This window comes from Nomascus leucogenys, chromosome 22a (assembly GCF_006542625.1).
Source record: "Nomascus leucogenys isolate Asia chromosome 22a, Asia_NLE_v1, whole genome shotgun sequence".
In the NCBI taxonomy this organism is placed as follows: domain Eukaryota; kingdom Metazoa; phylum Chordata; class Mammalia; order Primates; family Hylobatidae; genus Nomascus; species Nomascus leucogenys.
In genome coordinates, this window is record NC_044402.1 from 9062521 (window position 1) to 9081640 (window position 19120).

The 19120-nt window shown below is 44.2% G+C and overlaps 1 long non-coding RNA gene across 1 annotated transcript in view; it reads right to left on the reverse strand.

Annotated features, from left to right (window-relative positions):
- Positions 1 to 572: 572 nt before the first annotated feature.
- LOC105737997 overlaps positions 573 to 19120 on the reverse strand; it is a 47754-nt gene continuing 29206 nt past the window's right edge. Inside the window, exon 4 of the long non-coding RNA XR_001113718.2 lies at positions 573 to 723. This is a non-coding gene — a long non-coding RNA (uncharacterized LOC105737997). The remainder of the gene's footprint in view (positions 724 to 19120) is intronic.

Sequence of the window (19120 nt, forward strand, 5' to 3'; positions counted from 1 at the left end):
GCTTTTATGAGTTCTAGGAATCTTTCTAGCAAATTATCCAAATTGAAGAAGGTTTAGGGAGCCCCTCAAATTTTGCAATTAATTTCAGAAGTGAGGGAAGTCTTACGGGCTATGTTCTCTCCAACTGTACAGTTGGCTAACACTCTTGCAGAGTTCTTAAACTCTCTAGCCCCAGTGGCAGCCCCCTCATTCTTCCCCTTTAGATTGTTGCAGAGCTAGTGGTGCCCCTGACAAGGCAGTTGTGCAGTGCTTGAGCTAGTGCTTTTTAATCCCTATGTTAAATCTCTTTGTGCTTTAAACATCTAGCAGGTTAACAGGTTAACAGGACACAGTTAACTGTGTCCCCTGTTAAACATTGACTAATACAGAAGAGAAGAGAGACACCAATAAATGCAATCTATCATCAATTCTAAGATGCACACTTTTCCTACTTGAATACCTCTGAAATCTGGATGTATCTTTCAATCAATGCCAATTATAATTGGCAGTTTTTTTTCTTTATTAATAATACAGAAAATGATGGGGCATCTAACACTTGATGGAGTCTTAGATTTGCTGAAATTCTAGGACACCTGGTGTTTGCTTCATCAGAAAGTCTCTCCAGATCATTTCTCCTCTTCATTTTACTTCTCACATTGCACACTGGATCCAATGCCCCCAAACCCAAGGGTGTGGACTTCCTCCTTTCTTTCACTTTACACTCTTTGAAAGTGAAGACAAATACTGTTAGAGAAAGACAGAAGCAATGTGTTAATGCAATAGGACATGGGTTTCGTGATTGAGAGAGGGCTGAATCTGAAACCTTCCTCTACCACTTAATTGCTATGTGACCTTGTATAAATTATTAATCTTGCTGAGCCTCGTTTTCATCTATAAATGGCAGTGGCTGTTGGGATTAAATGAGATAGCCTCTATACAATTCTTGGCCCTAGTAGGCACTCAGTAAAGGCTTTCCCTACTCCTTCTTCTCATCCTTCTCTTATTGCTCTCCATCTGAACATCATGAGGTCTGCCTCTCACATCACTCCATGTCCCAGAGCCAAGCTGCAAGCAGCTGTTATCATTTATTGTCCGTGACTAGACATAGACTCAAGTCAAATATACATACATGTTCATATCCAGTCACCAACTTGCAAACTGGGAAAGGAAGGAGAGAGTTTTGTCAAAAACAAAAGCAAATTGTTGCTTTTATTTTTGCAACCATCCAACTCTTGTCGTGTTTTGATTTCAGGGCTGCTCCAAGATTCTGGGACAAAAGGCACTATATATAAGCATTATTATGAGACTGAAAGGGGGCTCTGAGCAAAACAAAATCCTTTTATTACAGAGAATTGGAAAGACTTGTTGCCAAATATAGTTACTGCATGGAAAATGCGTTTTTCCTTTTTTCCCCACGTCATCACCATTGCCACCCCTGTGCTGTAGCTAAACCCACACCCTATCAATTAGTCTATCTACAAATATTTTAAATAATAATGACTAACGTCTTTTGGCAGTTACATGTGCCAAGCATGGTCCTAAGTACTTTATATCTTGTATCTCATTCGGTCTTCGCAGCAGCTCTTCCCAGAGGTAGGTATCATTATTAGCACATTTGACAGGTGAGGAAATTAAGCCTTGGAGAACTTAGGCAACTTGCTCAAAGTCATATAGCTAAAAAGAGGCAGAGTCAGGATTTGAATGCAGCTGTATGATGTCAATGATTATGTTCTTCCTCTATGTCAAAGGGAATATGGGATTGCACAGCAAAGATGGGTACACGTCCCTGATCCTCAGAAATCTGTCATCTGATTATCAAGATAAATGTCAAGTGACTGGCACACTAGTAGTTGTCCCAGCAGTTGAGGTGTCACAGAAATCTTAGTGAGCCAGGCTTTTCGAGAAGACGGAGTTCAGAGGCTATACTGTGTTTACATGAATTACCGTGTCCCCCTCCCTGCTCCCCGACCAATTTCTCTGACCTCGTGGTTTCCTCCTAGTTCAGGCAACAAGGGCTTTCCAGCCCCATGCCTCAAAGAATGCCACAAGAAAGGGAACAAAGATGATGGCAATTCTTGGCTTCCAAATTTTAAAACACAATCTTGAAACTCATGGCAGAAGCAATGTATTTCAGAGAAGATTGCCAGAGTTTCAGAAATGTAGGCTTTGGAGTATCAAATGTCAAGGCCTTGGTGGAAAGGCCAGAGCACAACAGAAGTTTCAGAAGACCTTTTTCTAGTGCAACAGTGGGTACGTTTCCTAGAATGAGGAAAAGAGAGAAGAAGGAAGGGAGAAAGAGTGTCATTGCCAAGGTGTCTTTGAAAAGGACCCTCTCTGTAGCTTGCCCCAAGGCCAAATCCCAGACAGTGGAGGAGATGGAATCTCACATGGGATGCATTTGATGGGTCTCAGAGCATCAGGTCTCACCTGTGTCCTGGACTCTCTCCCTCAGGCACTGGTTCGGTGGTGTTACAGGCTAAACTCCATCGCCTCTCATTCCCGTGCTGAAGTCCTAACCCTAAAACGTCAGAATGTGACTGCATTTGGAGACAGGGCCTATAAAGAGGTGATCACTTAAAAACGAGGTCATTGGGGTGGGCCTTCATCTAATCTCACTGGTGTCCTTATACAAAGAAGAATTTTAGACCCAGAGACATGCAGAGGGAAGACTCTGAAGACACAAGGAGAAGACGGCCATCCACATGCTGTGAGAGGCCTTAGGAGATACCAACTCTACTATTGCCTTGATCTTGGACTGTGAGAACGAAGTAAACTGTGAGAAAATAAGCTTCTCTTGTTCAAGTCACTCATTGTCTGGTATTTTGTTATGACTGCCCTAGCGGACTAACACATGACCTTAGAGCTGCAGAGCTGCGCCACTCTGACCTGGGCCAATCCCCGCACCCCAGAGGCTGGCTCCCCCTCCCCTTCCTGAGGTCTGGGCTGTGGCTCCAGGCTCAGTGCTCCATCTATATCTTGCACCAGCATCTTGCAGCCACCTATGTGTGAGCCCCATCAGGAGTCCTTTCTTCTTCTGTCACTCAGATTAGAGGGAAACTTCTAAGAGGCCAAAGTGTGAATCGAGAGAGAGGGAGAGAGAGAGACAGAGAGAGAGAGATGTTGATGCAACTACCTTTAAATGTTAAATAGATTGATAGAACTCCTAGGAACATAGCAGAATGGCACAGGAATGAAACTGTGTCTCACATTGAATTCCTAAAAAGAAAAAATATTAAATAATAAAGAAAAAAATTCCACATTGAATTCCTAATAAGAAAATAATAATAATAATAATAATAATAATAATAATAATAATAAAGGAATTGTGTTGCACTCCTATTATGGGAGGCCTGCGGACAATGCTGAGTTGTTTAACCTTCACTATCAACTCTGAAAGACAGGTATGATTACCACGACCTAACAGATGAGAAATAGGATCTTTAGCTGTGGTTATGGCTAGTTAGTGACAGTGGGGTTTTATAGCCAAGGCTTTCTGACTCCAAAGCCATGATAACTCCACACTGCCTACTAAAATTAGATAAGTGGGCATTTTCCTCTCTCTTTCTGCACAAATGTCTCTAGCTAATACTTCAAGAGAGAGAATGAATAATCAGCAAGTTCATAAATTATACTCACTTCAAGCAAACAAGCCAATTGTTGTTTGTCTCTCACAGGTGTGGCTTGATTGCTGACCATTAGCGGCCATTAATAAAAGAAACCAGGCTACCACAAACAAGTATGTTTCAATTTCCCAGGACTTGCATTTCACGCCAGGGAGCTGAGCTCAGCCAATATTTTCATAAGCTAACACCTGCAAAAGAGACAGAAAGCATGATCTAACTGAAGTATCATTTATCTTTGGGAATTAAAACATAAACCAAAGGATAAATTGTGAACTTGATCATTCTTTCCCCTCACTGTCATTGGTCTCAGCTTAACACAGAGATAAGCCTCAGGTGTTTTGCAAATCTGTTAAGCAGCTTTAAGAGGAGTCAGGACATATTGCAGGGTCTTTGGGCGCCTCCGTTGGTTTAATCTGATGTTTATTCATTTACCATTCAACAAATAAAGACTGAGCACCTAGTGTGTCCCAAGCACGGTGCTAGGCTCTCAGGATAGGAATGCACAAGAAAAGATTGCTGTCCTCAAGTGGCCACACTCTAAGAGGGCAGATGGACACAAACTTACGGTGATAGGACAAGGGGGCGGTGGCATTATGAGGTGGAATTTCTGCTCCCACCGGCCAGTTTTCATGAGGAAAGTTCGATTCCACACCCCAGGAGATGTACTCTTGGAAAGAAATTGTAGCCTCTCTCCCACTCACTCCTCCTGAGTAAAGAGAAGTGACTTGCCAGATTAGTAAGACTTGGAGAAAGCATCCAACATGAGGCTGAGTTCCCCTGACCCACCCACTCTCTCACTGTCTCTCTTTATCTGCTTGCCTGCCCCTGCCTCCAAGGTGTAAGAAAGCTTAGGTCAGGCCCAAGACCTGCCTTCCTAACTAGATCTGGAAGGACAAATCCCTCTCTAGAGGCTCACAGGTGTGGGGCAGGGACTCCTTGCATTTGGCTGTGAATGGCTGGCCTCGGCAGAGTCACCCCAAAATTTAGATCTGGAGCCAAAGTCTAAGGATGCTCAATTGGCCACAGGTCAACCCATATTCTCCAATCAAGTTTTACGTATAATAAGGCTAGCATTTTGAATATCATCTGTGTGATTCTATGCCTATACTTCCATTTCTTTCCAAACTCAGAGGGAAAGAAAGAATGTTATTTAATCACCAGTAGTTATGACCGTGGTGAGAGGGAGGAAATGAATGAGCAAAGAGGAGAAATAGCCAACCCAGTGGAGGGAAGGGGCTGGTGGGTAAGGCTGGACCCTTGATTGAGGTTCTGAAAAAGGAGTAGATATGACTCAAGCAAATAGGGATGGGAAGGGCATTCCTGGCAGGGAGAAGGGCATATGCAAAGGCATGGAAATATGAAAGAGGCTCAGTGCATTTGAGAAATTGCTACCCTCATCTCTTGACTCTCCAGGGACAGCACCTGCTTAGCTCCAGCCTCTCTCTTTGGGTGGATCTCTGTCTTCACTTCCTCATCTCCAGCCATACGTTAACCCTCTCTAATGCAGCATCTACCTCCTTCACACCACCAAAAGCATCCTTGCTAAGGCCACCCACGACCACGTGGTACTAATTACAATTACCATTGTTCAGTTTTTATCTCACCAGGGCTCTTTCAACATTCACCACAATTGACCATTCTCTTCTTCTTCAAGTACATTCTTCTCTTGGCTTCTATAACACTGATTTGCCCTGATTTCTGTTTTTGTCTATGAAAACTCCTTATGCTAACATTTCTTCTTTGGCTCCAGTTTCTAAGTCTTCAAGGCCCTTTTCTCTATCTTTATGTTAGAATTTTTTAAAGGATGGAATCTTCTTCTATTGCCCAGGCTGGTCTTGAACTCCTAGGCTCAAGTGATCCTTCTGCCTCTGCCTCCCAAATAACTGAGATGACAGGTGTCAGCCACTGCACCCAGCTTATGTTTAGATCTTTATGTTCAAATCTACATGGATATCAGGGGGTGGAGATGAAAACTTGGGAATTATTAACATCTAGTTGCCTGCTGGAGATGGGAATGGATCATTCATGAGGATGGATGGGCTACCCTAAGAAGTGAGTGTAGATTAAAAAAAAATCATGCTGGATGCAGTGGCTCACGCCTGTAATCCCAGCACTTTGGGAGGCTGAGGAGGTTGGATCATGAGGTCAGGAATTACAGACCAGCCTGGCCAACAGGGTGAAACCCCGTCTCTACTAAAGATACAAAAAATTAGCCAAGCATGGTGGCACGAGCCTGTAATCCCAGCTACTCGGGAGGCCAAGGCAAGAGAATAGCTTGAACCAGGAGGCAGAGGTTGCAGTGAGCTGAGATCTCGCCAGTGCACTCCAGCCTGGGCGACAGGGTGAGACTCCATCTCAAAAAGAAAAAAAAAAAAAAAAAGAGAAAACCACAGTTTTATTACCCTGAGGAGTCAGAGGATGGGGTTCTGAACTGCTAGAGCAATTGGAAACTGAGGGAAGGCAGACGTCCCAGAATGGGGGTAGCCACAAGGGGCAGCCCTAAAACCCCCATATATACACCCCTGAAATCACAGGCTGATTAGTGAATTGCACATGCATGAGCAAGATTTCAAGGAGCCCAAGGGGGAAGCAATAATTGGAAGGCTAAAAGAACAGTGCACAGATTTCAGCAATTGCCGACTGTGGGGGAGACCAAGGTTGGGGTTTGAGTCCTGCCAAGTTAGAGGAGCTTAATAAACATTTCAGGCTGTCCATCGAAACCCTGCAAAAAGACCATGACTGAAGATGAAAGGCTATGTCCAAGTTCTAGGGAACTAAGAAACAGCGATGCAATGAGGTCAAGTAGTTGTTATAGGCACATAGTTAATGAGTTAGGGCTAGGATTCAAACCTACCTGGTCGGGCTTGTCGAAGTTGTCAGAATCAAAATGAAGTCACGGATATTAAGGAAATCCTAACAAAGACAGCTGGGGAAGGCCATAAAGAGAAGTTCCTCATGCTTGTATGTCTTTGACTAAAAGCTATCACGAAAGACTGCAAAAACCACAATCTTGCGCAAAGGCCATCGCAGAAAAAATCCTTCTGCAAGGACATCTTCCCAGCAATTGCCTGTCTAACCTCAGACTGGCATTGCCCTTGTTATTGATCTTTGTAGCCAAGGATAATTATTTCCAAACAATTGTGTAATCCTCATTTTTCTTCTTTAAAAACCTTTGTCTTCCTTTACCTTCCTGAGTATGCACATAGTTTACCAGAGCATGCATTTCCCCATTCCAATGCTCTGTTCCCAGATAAACTGCTTTTCTTTTAGCAAGCCTCCCTCTGGTTGTGATTTGGGATGACAGACCCTATAGCCCATGCCCTTGCCACTGCCCTCCACTGCCTCTCTCTCTGTGCCCTGCGTTTTTCCTTTAAAGCACCCATCACCAAATTCAATATCCAAATGCAATTGCATATTCGGTGGTTTGTCTTCTGCACTAGGCGAAGATTCCTGGGCAGAGAGCTTACCTAGCCCCTGGCACACCCACTAAATATTTGTTGAATGAATAAATGAATTATTTGGTATGGCTGATTTACCAATGCCTGAACGTGTATAATGTATTAATATCTCTAGCAAAAATATATCATTGAAAATGCATCCATGCCATATGATTTCACCCCCTTGTGATCCTGGAGTGAATTAAATCACCAATAATCACTCTCGTTTATAGCTGGGTTTATTTGTACATATCTGTTACTGACTATTTTTAAGCGTGATCAGGAATTCCTAAGTATAGTATGAATGGCTCGGTATTTTGATTAATCAGCTCAGTAGGGAAAATTTCTATGGGTAATCAGACTGAACATAAAGATAGGACACATGCTGAGAGTGAATGAAGGGAGGGAAAAGAGGGAGAGAGAAGGACAGAGGTAAGAATTCTTTTGTAGCCAGAAAAGCAGTTTGAGTCAGTGCCACTGAACATGTAAAGTTTCTTTCTTTCTTTTTTGTTTTTTTAGATGGCGTTTCGCTCTTGTTGCCCAGGCTGGAGTGCAATGGCACGATCTTGGCTCACTGCAACCGCCACCTTCCGGGTTCAAGCAATTTTCCTGCCTCAGCCTCCCAGGTAGCTGGGACTACAGGCATGCACCACCATGCCCGGCTGATTGTTTTTATTTTTAGTGGAGACGAGGTTTCACCATGTTGGCCAGGCTGGTCTCGAACTCCTGACCTCAGGTGATCCACCCACCTTGGCCTCCCAAAGTGCTGGGATTACAGGCATGAGCCACCGCGCCGGGCCGTCAAAGTTTCTGTTTCATTGTGTGTTAGGCTGGCAGCTGTATTAATTTCCTGGGGCTGTTGCAACAAATGACCACCAACGTGGAGACCTATAACAGAAGTGCATGGTTCTGGAGGCCAAAGTCCTAAAGCAAGGTGCCCGCAGAGTTGTGCTGCCTCCGAAGGCCCTAGGAGAGAATCCCTCCATGCCTCTTGCAGCTGCTGGAGGCTCCTGGCTTTCCTTGGCTACTGCCTGCATCTCTCCAGTCCCCACCCCGTCTGCACGTGGCCTTCTCCCCTGTATGTCTCAGATCTCTCTTTCATTCCTCTCTTAATTAAACCAATCACTGGATTTAGGGCCTGCTCTGAATCCAGGATGATCTCATCTCCACATCCTTAAATTAAAGACTTTGTTTCCAAATAAGATCATGTTCACAGGTACCCAGAGTTAGAACTTGGATGTACCCTTTTGGGGGACACAATTCAACCCACTGCAGCGGATGTTGCTGCGTAATTCCCTTTAACGGAGGTAAAGAGTGGAGACTAAATTGAAGGAATAAAAAAATGGTATGGATAAAACTAAACAGATACAAAAAGAGAATAGAAAAATATAAGAGGTTATAAAAGATTTATGGAAACCTTGTGTGGTCAAAGTTTACTGAGATTGGATAAATTTGTTTATAAGGTTTTATTAAAATTAGGTTTAGTATGAACACACAAACACATGTAAAATTTGGTTTTCTCTTTTGAAAAAGATGTTTGTGTAGTATTAATAGGAAGCAAAAACTGTAGTAGTAAAGAAATGATGTTTCACCTTCTTCGAGTTATCTTGTGTATGCATATTATTAACAGATGTTCCAAAATTATATGATTCCTAAAATGTTGATATGTCTTGGTATATTTTATGTCATCATTATGACTATTTGGTTAAATTTTTGTAGAAAATAACCAAAAAAAAAGAAAAAAGAGTGGAGACTGCTCTGATAGTCAACTTCCCCCGCCCCCAGGTGTCGCTGGCACTGGGCATGTCTCCACAGCTACATGTTCTCTCCAAATTGGAGCCTGCTCTGGCCCAAGCCCAGTACTGGGTATCGTTTTATCCTCACAAGTACTCTGCAAGGTCCCCACTTTTCAGAGAAGGAAATACATACTCAGGTTAAGTCAGCTGCTCAGGGTCACATACATGGAGGTGCAATGTTTGAATTCAGGTGCATCTTCTCCAAATCCAGGGATATGGTCATCCCACACTGCCTGAAACACTTCTATTAAAGAGCCACTGTATTCTCAAAACTCATTTGTTAAAATACAGACACTTCCTGAGAGAGGTTACCCAAGCCTTGCTAGAAACCCAGATTGTGGAAGACAATATTAGATCATCTTCTTCTAGAACCTGAGAAATCCCAGGGGCACACACGTAGGGAGAGACACTAAGATGGAGCTTTGGTATGAAGATAAACTCACACATTGAGAAACTGATGCCCAGAGAGGTTAAGTGACTGGAGCAGGAGTACATAGCAAATCAGAAATCAGACCTGGGAATCCTGATTCCACATGAGAAAACTTGGAAGGCATTGGTCAACTGAAAGATCCTAAACTGGCTGTGTTGAAGGATTGCTATCAACGAAATCAAGTTTAAACAGCAAAGTCCCAGCCAGATTCCCCACGGTCAGCCCTTTCCAGGAGGCCTCCATAACTGAACAGTTCAGATAGGAGAGTTTTAGCATGGAATGAGTGTCAGAGACCTGAACTCAGTAGTTTGAGTAGCCACTTCTCCCCTCTGAGCGGCAGTTTCCTCAACTTTCAGCAAAAACGTGGATTTAATAATCTCAAAAATGCCTCTAGCACTAAATATGTATTATTCAGAAGCTCCTAGAGCTTGGGCAAGTCTCACTGCCAACTAGAGCTAATTCAAACCCCAAATAGACATTGGTTGTTTCCATTGCCTGACACCGTTTCCCCCTTCCTCTATTACCTGCGCTTCACCATTCCAGTGGGGGAACCATCATCTATAACTTTCACCTTGCAGTTGAAAAGACCTGACCACTTCTGCTCTGTAGTGAACATGTGACTTAGGCCTAACCATTCAGAGCAGTTTGTACCCTGAAGATTGTTATTGGTTCAGGAATAGACATCCATCCAATCTGAGCCAATGAGATTCAGTCCAGAGGCTTTTGTTGAAAATATTGGGATAAAGAAGTTCTCTGTCTGCTGGCATTGCCAAGCAGTGAGAATCCCACTATGTGAGCCAGGGAGGTCAGTGTGAAGGGGACCCTGAGTATGGTAAACCGGGTCCCGGTAACACTGACATTGCTGGAGCGTCTAGATGCAACCTTGCCTGAGCTCCAAACACTCATGCTCCAAACACTCTTGCCCAAGCTCTAGTTTTAGTTACATGAACCAGAGTGATTATATTCCTATTTTTTCTTTTTTTTGCTTAAGCCACTTTATCACTTGCAACTAAAAGTTTCCCGATTGATACCAAAAAACCCTCATTTTAAGGATGAGAAAATGGAAACCCAGAATGAAAAAGTAGCTTTTCCATAAAATCTGACAGCAGAAGGCACCTTGAAGCCCATCAAGTCCAATTCCCACTATTTACAGATAAAGAAACTGGTGTCCAGAGATGAGAAGTGGCTTGTTATGTGTATACAACACACACATACACACACACTCACATTGCAGTGTGAGTTGTCTTATTACAATACTGAGAAACTCTGTTTATCATCAAACATTTCATATACCTCCTATTACACGTGAGAGAATTATTATCTAGCCTGGTGCCGTGAAATGCTTTTTCCCATAATGGAATTTTACTCTGGAAGTGTATTTTGGTATTAAAAGGTTCCACTTTATAATGTCGAGGGTTCAATCTGTGATCTAAAAGGCACTTAAATGCTTTGAACAAGAAGCATAAAAAGCTTTTATTGCAAAAGCCTTGCTAGATCTACCAATTTTGCCATTGATCCTTTTCCCCGAAGACTGCTCTTGGAAGCAGCTGTAGCAGAAGCAAATCCCATGGCGGGGTTGGGTCTCCTGCGGGTTAGTAAGACACATTTCAGAGGGCTGTGCTTTCTGCGTGCCCATATGCAGATACCAAAACATTCTGGATGGGCTGCAACAAAATGCTTTAAGCACATCACTCCAAGCAAAGACATTTGAACCATCCAGAAAGGCCATGAAGTTTGAGTTTAACTCCCCGCATTAATCTCAGTGTGTTTCCTCCATTAGGTCACTGCATTGTAAAATAGGTTCAATAATACTAGTATCCAGGCCGGGCGTGGTGGCTCATGCTTGTAATCCCAGCACTGTGGGAGGCTGAGGTGGGGGCGGATCACTTGAGGCCAGGAGTTCTAGACCAGGCAAGCCAATATGGCGAAGCCCCATCTCGACTAAAAAGAAAATACAAAACTCAGCTGGGTGTGGTGGCATATGCCTGTGGTCCCAGCTACTTGGGAAGCTGAGGCATGTGAGTGGCTTGAGCTTGGGAGACAAAGTTGCACTCCAGCCTGGGTGACAGAGCAAGATTCTGTCTCAAAAAGTATTATTAATAATAATAAAACCAGTATCCAGTGTTCCTGTAGGGATCAGTCAGTTACAGTTTCTAAGAAACCTGATCCATATTGGTGCCTGGTGAATGCAGTTTCCCTGTTCCTGGTTGGTGTGCTTCCTTCAGAACTGAGGGATTCAGATCCCACAGAGAACAGTGATGTAGTGGAAAAAAGCCCACACTTAGAGTAGGGAGACCCCTGACATCCTAGCTTTACCCTGGGCAGTTCATTCACTTCTCTAAGCCTCCATTTCCTCATTATAAAGGGGCATTTTAATAGTCACAGAACTGTCATTGTCACTCATGTTGTGTATGGACCTATATGGCTGCCTCCAACCTCAATTCCACATGACCTTTCAGCTCAGTTGTGTGCCATGGAAGAGGGAATATGATCAGCACTTCCTAGTCGTTGACTCACCCTTTATCAATAGCTGGGGACCAGGGAAATTTGGTCCACTGCCAAGTTAGCGGGGGCTATAGGCAGGAGTATCCCATGAAGGAGCTGTGGGCAGAGAGGCAATGAGAGCTGGAGTAATAGAGCATTTCCCAGAGAGCGCACCGTGGACCAGTGGCCCTATCAGAGTTCCAAAGTGAAATAAGTATAGGAAATATTGCGTCTAGCACTTTCCTCAAGATTTCCAATGCCCACCATTGTGTTTAATTTCTACGGTCAGGGGGGAAAATAATCTTGTTTAATCTTAGACTTCTCAAACATATTTCACCATGGAACACCCTTTCCCAAGCACCATTTCACAGCACTGATGGAGGGCAGAGCACACTTGAGGGAGCAGGGCTCCAAGATTTCAGAAGCTCAAGTGGAATTTTTGAGCTATTTCCTACATTAAATATTCCTGCTGACACTTCAATGCTTCCATTTGGGTATTCCAATGCCAAGCTATTCTTTGGCCACACCATTGATTGTTCTCAAAGTATTCATTGATCTGCGCATGCAGTCACATTGACAAAATGCACTCCACTTCCCATGTACTCTCCTAGGCAAAGAGAACACCTGCAAAAATGTGGCTCCAGGCTAAAGGGAAGGTAGGCACATGAGCAAACAAGAGTGAAAAGGCTCATAAGATAAATGTGTGCCCGGTGGAGGTGCGGAGGGTTTGGGGAGAAGCCTTGTTCGAAGGATGAGTTGCTGCTCCTAGGAAATAGTCAAGGAAGGCAGGATGCAGCACAGGCGATGCATGCAAAGGCCCAGAAGGAAGATGGCAGAGGGGGTTTCTGGAATTACAAGGAATTAAATTAGGATAGAGAGCCAGGGATAAGAGGAGAGGAGTGGAAAGGTAAGTAGGGGCCAGACCATGAAGAATGTACTGAGCCATGCATGCCAAGGGTATCCTTAAACATCCTCCAGAGGCAATGGAATAGTCAAATATTTTTTAGTGTGGAGGTGAGGTGACATGGTTAGATTTGTGGTTAACAACAGTCCTAAAACTCTATGGACGTGGGCTTGCAGAAACCACCCAGAACATTTGATAATGGCTGATAGGCAGGATGTGCTTAAAAGGTTAAAGATGGCTTCAAATTCCTTGTCCATCTCCTGATTGAAATATGAAGTTTATTTCCCCTCCTCTTTCATCTGGGCTGGACTTAGTAGCTTGCTTGGCCAATAGAATATGGGAGAAGGGACTTCCAAGCCTAGTCATAAGAATCCTTGCAGTTTCTCCCTAGGCTTCTTGGAATACTCATTCTAGAGCAGTAGCATCCAACCCTTTGAATGCGAGGACATGTTGTGGTGGTGGATACCATAAAAATTATTCACAGACCTTTTTTTTTTTACAGCTCATCAGCTGTCATTAGTGTTAGTGTATTTCATGTGTGGCCCAAGACAATTCTTCCAGTGTGGCCCAGGGAAGCCAAAAGTTTGGACACCCATGCCCTAGAGAGAGTCAGCTGTCCAATCCCCCTAGGAAAGACCACATTGCTCTAAGGGTAGCCCAAGCTAGCCACATGGAGAGGTGCATATTCAAAGAGACCCACTGTGCTAGCTGTCCCAGTCAAATCATCAGACATGTCAGTGCAAATGCCATCTTGGGTAATCCAGGCCTAGAAAAGACAACATGGAGACAAATTAAAGAGTTCAGCCAGCAGCCAGAACTAAGGCCCCAGTAACATAGCTCCAGCAGGACCCCAGCCATCTCTTATTGTTTAGGTCATCCTAGCTGAGGTGGAGCCATTGTGAATCAGAGACCAACTATCTTGCATGCCCTGCCCCAATTCCTAACCTACAAAATTGTGCGTATGATACAACGGGGCTATTGTTTTATGCCACTAACTTTTGGAGTGGGTTGTTACACTGCAAGAGATAAACATGATACTGGACAAATTCAAGTTGAAGTTCATCTAGTGAAACCATCCTGTGAACAGAAGTTACTGTTTGATAGCTACAGAGTCTCCATTTGGTAAATGAAGAATTCTGAAGATGGATGGTACTGACGGTTTCACAACAGTGGGAATATGCTTAATGCCACTGAACTGTGTGCATTTAAAAATGGTTAGGATGGGAAATTTTATGTTATGTGTATTAAACACAATTAAAAATTTCTCAGTCTTGTGAAAAGATTGGGAGCAGTGCATATGCATGCACGCACACACACACGCACGCACACACACACACACGCGCGCACACACACTTCTCAGACACATTTCCTATTTCACAGCACAATCTTACCATGTCCTCTGCCCTAGCATGTGTCCCTTCATAGCCACAATTCTGAAGCACTGGGGGCAGTGTCCCTTGAGAAGGAACATGGCCATAAATATGGAGAACCTCATTAGTAGGTGGGCTTCATTAATTAATGAGAATTTAATACAATTCCAGGAGCCAAGCAACAACACCACGTTAGTTGTTTTGTTCCCATGGCAAGACCATCTCTGCAGCGATTTCTTACGTTCCTGGGTCAAATCGAAGACCTCACTGCAAAGCCAGCCAAGGCATCCCTTCAAGGAAGGCACTTTGGGCACTTCAAGACATTCGTCTTCTCCCAAGGCTCAAAGTCTGCCTAGACATTGCCGAAGACGAAGCATAGCCTCCCACTGCCTTTGGTGTTGGAAGTGCAGGAGGGGTGCTAAGGGGCCTTGGGGAGGGGAAGCCATTCTGCAGGAAGGGGAAAGGGTTTGGGGAGGGTCCTAGAGTGAGAATCCTCACCAAGACACTGCCAGAGAGGAGCTGAGCACAGGTCTCTGATCATATTTCACTCATGTTTCAGAGTGCTTTGTTATGTGTCATTCACATTTCAGAGTGAAATATAATCAGAGACCTGTGCTCAGCTCCCAGTTCTGAACCTAATAGTCTCTGTGACATTGTGAGGGTTTCTCTGTCTCATGATGGGGGCTTCTCTGTCTCAGTGGCAGGTATCACAGGGTCACACTGAGGTATTAAACTTACAAACTATCTATCAGGTCTGGGAGAAAGAGCCTTACCATGACCCTAAAGGATTGTTGTGGCTGAATTTTGTCTCTCAAAAATTCGTATGTTGAAGTCCTAACCCCCAGTACCTAAAACCAGAGCTTACCTGAAATTAGGGTCATTGTAGATATAATTTGTTAAGATGAAGCCATGCTGGAGTAGGGTGGGCCCCTAATACATCACAACTGATGTGCTTAATACAAGAGGAAAGTAGGACACAGATACACACCCAGGGAGCATACTGTGTGAACATCAGAGTCTGCAGCCACAAACCAAGGAGCTACCAGAAGATCCAAAAGAGGACTGGAACAGAGCCTCCCCTGGCACCTTCAGAGGGAACACGGCCCTGCCCACACTTTGATCTTGGGCTTCTAGCCTGCAGCACTGTGAGACAATAAATTTTTGTTGTTCTAAGCCAAGCAGTTTGTGGTACTTTGTTACAGCAGCCCTGGGAAACTAATACGAGGTTGATTTATTTCGTAAACATGCCTTCCTGGAACTCCTCCCATGTCCTGGGCCCCATGTACTGAGACGAGTAGGACACATGTCTCTTTGTGCTCAAGTGTCCCCTTGAGAGAAAAACTCATCACAAAGTGTTATGAGTAAATTGTGTCCCCCCTAGATTCATACGTTGAAGTCCTAACCCTCAGACTGTGACGGTCGATTTGGAGATAGGCCTTAAGTTAAAATGAGTCACTGGGGTAGGCCCCAATCCAATAGGACTGGTGTCCTTATGGGAAGGGGAGATTAGGACATGGATACACACAGGAGGAAGACGATGTGAAGACACAGCAAGATGTCAACCATCTGGAAAGGCGCAGTGGCTCATGCTTATAATCCCAGCACTTTGGGAGGCCGAGGCGGGTGGATCACAAGGTCAGAAGATCGAGACCAGCCTGGCTAACATGGTGAAACCCGGTCTCTACTAAAAACACAAAAAATTAGCCAGACATAGTGGCATGAACCTGTAGTCCCAGCTACTCGGGAAGCTGAGGCAGGAGAATGGCTTGAACCCAGGAGGTGGAAGTTGCTGAGCCGAGACTGCGCCACTGCACTCCAGCCTAGGTGACAGAGTGAGGCTCTGTCTCAAAAAAAAAAAAAAAAAAAAAAAAGATGTCAACCATCTATAAGCTGAAGAGAGAGGTCTTAGGAGAAACCAGTTCTGCTGACATCCTGATCTTGGACTTCTAGCCTCCAGGGCTGTGAGAAGATAAATTTCTGCTGTGTAATTCCCCAATCTGTGCTACTTTATTATGGCAACCCGACCAAACCAAAGTGAAAAGCAACATGCTAAATTCAAAATGAACACAATGCAGAGAAGAGGCTCCCAACCTGACCCAGGGAATCTGGAAGGGCTTATGAGAATAAGTGACATCCAAACTTTGGATAACCCCCAGGACTGTGAGGGACAAGTTCTCCATTCCATAAGCATCCATATTCTGCCTCACTTTGGGGATTCTGGCAGTGGGCTCACTCTCTCCTATCTGAAGACAAAACCCAGAATGTCTGGATGTGACCAAGACAAGACTCTCCTTTCCACAGAGGGTTTCTCATTAGTAGAAGAGCAGCCACATTGCTGGGGAGGGTCAGCCAGGTCTCTCATGATTCCACAATTCCACATGAACTCCACTGCGCAGGGAGGGGTCTCATTTCCCTGACTCTATCCCTATCAGGATCCATACTGGGGGCTGGTACCTAGCAGGTTCTCTGAAATTGTTCATTGAACAGAAGTGAGAGAAGAGCTGGACCCCAGCCCAGCCTATTCCCGGGGTCCCAGTTGCCGCAGTGGCCTTGAAGTGTTTGCACAGCTTCTGCAGACAACTGGGACACCTGCTCCTTCACATTGGGGCATGGACCTACTCATCAAGTCAGCCCATTTGTGACCAATGCAATGGGTCATGAAGCAGGAAGTTACACCATGCAAGATGGCAGTACATTGGGCATCTCACCCAAGCTGAGCCAATCGGCCCCTTCTCTGAGGATTCTGAATTGAAGGGATGGGGAGAAAAGATGGTGAAAGAGAGACAGACACAAGGAGAGCCTGGGACAAAGTGACACACACACACACACACACACACACACACAATTCACACAGCCTTTGTTCCTGGTTCAAGTCCCTTCCTCCCTTCCAGAGGCTGACAAAGCTCACCTAGCAGTGGTGGGAGTTGAAGATTCGTATTATCCCTGCCTCCAACCCCATTGGTTCTTCCCAGGAAGAATACTTACATATGCCTACCACCAGGTGCCTTGGAGGGTTATTTTACAACAACACAATGAAAAAATAAGAGAAATCTTGGCAAACTTTACAGAAAATACAGTTAATTGCCACTGACATTCTCTCTTAGGTTGCATAAGCAAGCGCTGGGCTTAATCACATGCATTATTGCAATCAGCCTGCCAATCACATTTTGAAATATTTCATTTTTGACATAATTACTGTAGAATACCCACAACCCATCAATAATATGGATAAGGCAAGATTGATATTGTGTTTCCAAGAGGGGCCTGACAAAGGCATCGTAGCTTTTGTTCGGGGAAGAAAGGCAGGAGAGAGAGCATCTCCCTCTCCCTTTACGACGGGTTTAGCCAGACTGTCTAGAACGTCACTCACAAGAGGCTGGAAAACCCCACTCGTCGGAACCGTAATTGGGAATTTTCAATTATTCAAGCCTCATGTAGGTTATTCTTATAGAGTAACAAATTCAAAATGAATGCTATAACCTGGGGCCTTTGTGCTTACATGTTATTGTGAAATGGAAGCCTATTGTGAATTGCTCTTTTATGTTAATTTACCTCATTTTACTTATTAGATCCTTGCTGTAGATCAGTTGATTCATGTGTATGATTCTCAAAAGTAAAATGTGCAGAGAGAAATTGTAAAATTCGGACTTCCAATGTACCCAGTAGCTTGGCCATGGGCCCCCTACCACCCCCTACACCTTTTGTCTTTTCATCAAGGTAGGACTTTGCCTTTATTCCCAACAGCGGGGATTAGAAACCTCAGACAAACCCTCAGACAAGGTTGTTCAAAGGATGACTTTTTTTTTTTTTGCATACAGAGTTCAGTTCTTTCAGGAGACCCGTTATCCACTTAGCTGAAGTGCAGAAGTTGAGAGGAAGAGGAAGCTCAGATCTAAGGAGAGCATGTCCCTACTAAAACCTTTGTTCTAGAAGCTTTGCTTATGATGGACAAACCACTGGGCATGTTTGACCAACAAAAGGGGGCATGAAACCTCTCACAAGCACACCCCAGGGGTCTGGCATGGAGATGGGGGTAGAGTCCTGTGGGTCTGCAGCGTGGCTTTGCAGCTATTGCACCCACCCTGGGCTCCCCTTTTCAGAAAGGCCCTGGCACCGGCTAACTGGCCCTGCCCACAGGGCCGACCTCCCCACCAGGCAGCACAGGCCCAGAGCCAGGCCCCTGATACTTTCCAGAGCCTACAAACATGTCTGACTTTCTTTCAGAATTAGAGGGGGGGAAAAAAGAAGTTTTAGATCACAGAAAATGTTTTAATATGCAATGTTAATATATTTGTCTTTATACTCATGCATTCATAAAATACAGCTTTAACACATTTAAATTTTTATTGTGATAAAATATACATAAAATTTACCATCTTAACAATTTTTTAGTGTACAGTTCAGTTGTGTTAAATTCATTTACACTGATGTGCAACCTATCTCCAGAACTCTTTTCACTTGCCAAACTGAAGCTCTGTACCCGTTATACAATTCTCCATTCTCCTCTCCCCCAGTCCCTGGCAACTACCATTTTCTTCTCTGTCTCTATGAATTTGACTACTATTGGTACTTTACATAAGTGGAATCATACAGTATTTTTTGTTTGTTTGTTTTAAAGAGACAGGGTCTCAATCTGTCACCCAGGCTGGTCGGCAGTGGCATGATCATAGCTCACTGCAGCCTTGAACTCTTGGGCTCAATCAATCCTCCTGCCTTAGCCCCCCAAGAAGCTGAGACTATAGACATGCACCCCTACACCTACCTAATTTTTAAAATTTTTTGTAGAGAGAGGGATCTCGTTGTGTTGCTCAGGCTGGTCTTGAACTCCTGGCCCTGGTAGTATTTGTCTTTTTGTGTCTGGCTTATTTCACTCGGCATAATGAACTCCAGGTCCATGCATGTTGCAGTATGTGTCAGAATCATCTTCCTCTTTAAGGCTGGATAATATCCCATTGTATGGATGGACCACATTTGCTTTCCAGTCATCTATAGGTGGACACTTGGGTTGCTTCCATCTTTTGATTATTGTCAATAATGCCGCTGTGAACATGGGCATATAAATATCCGTGTGTCCCTACTTGCAATTCTTTTGAGTAT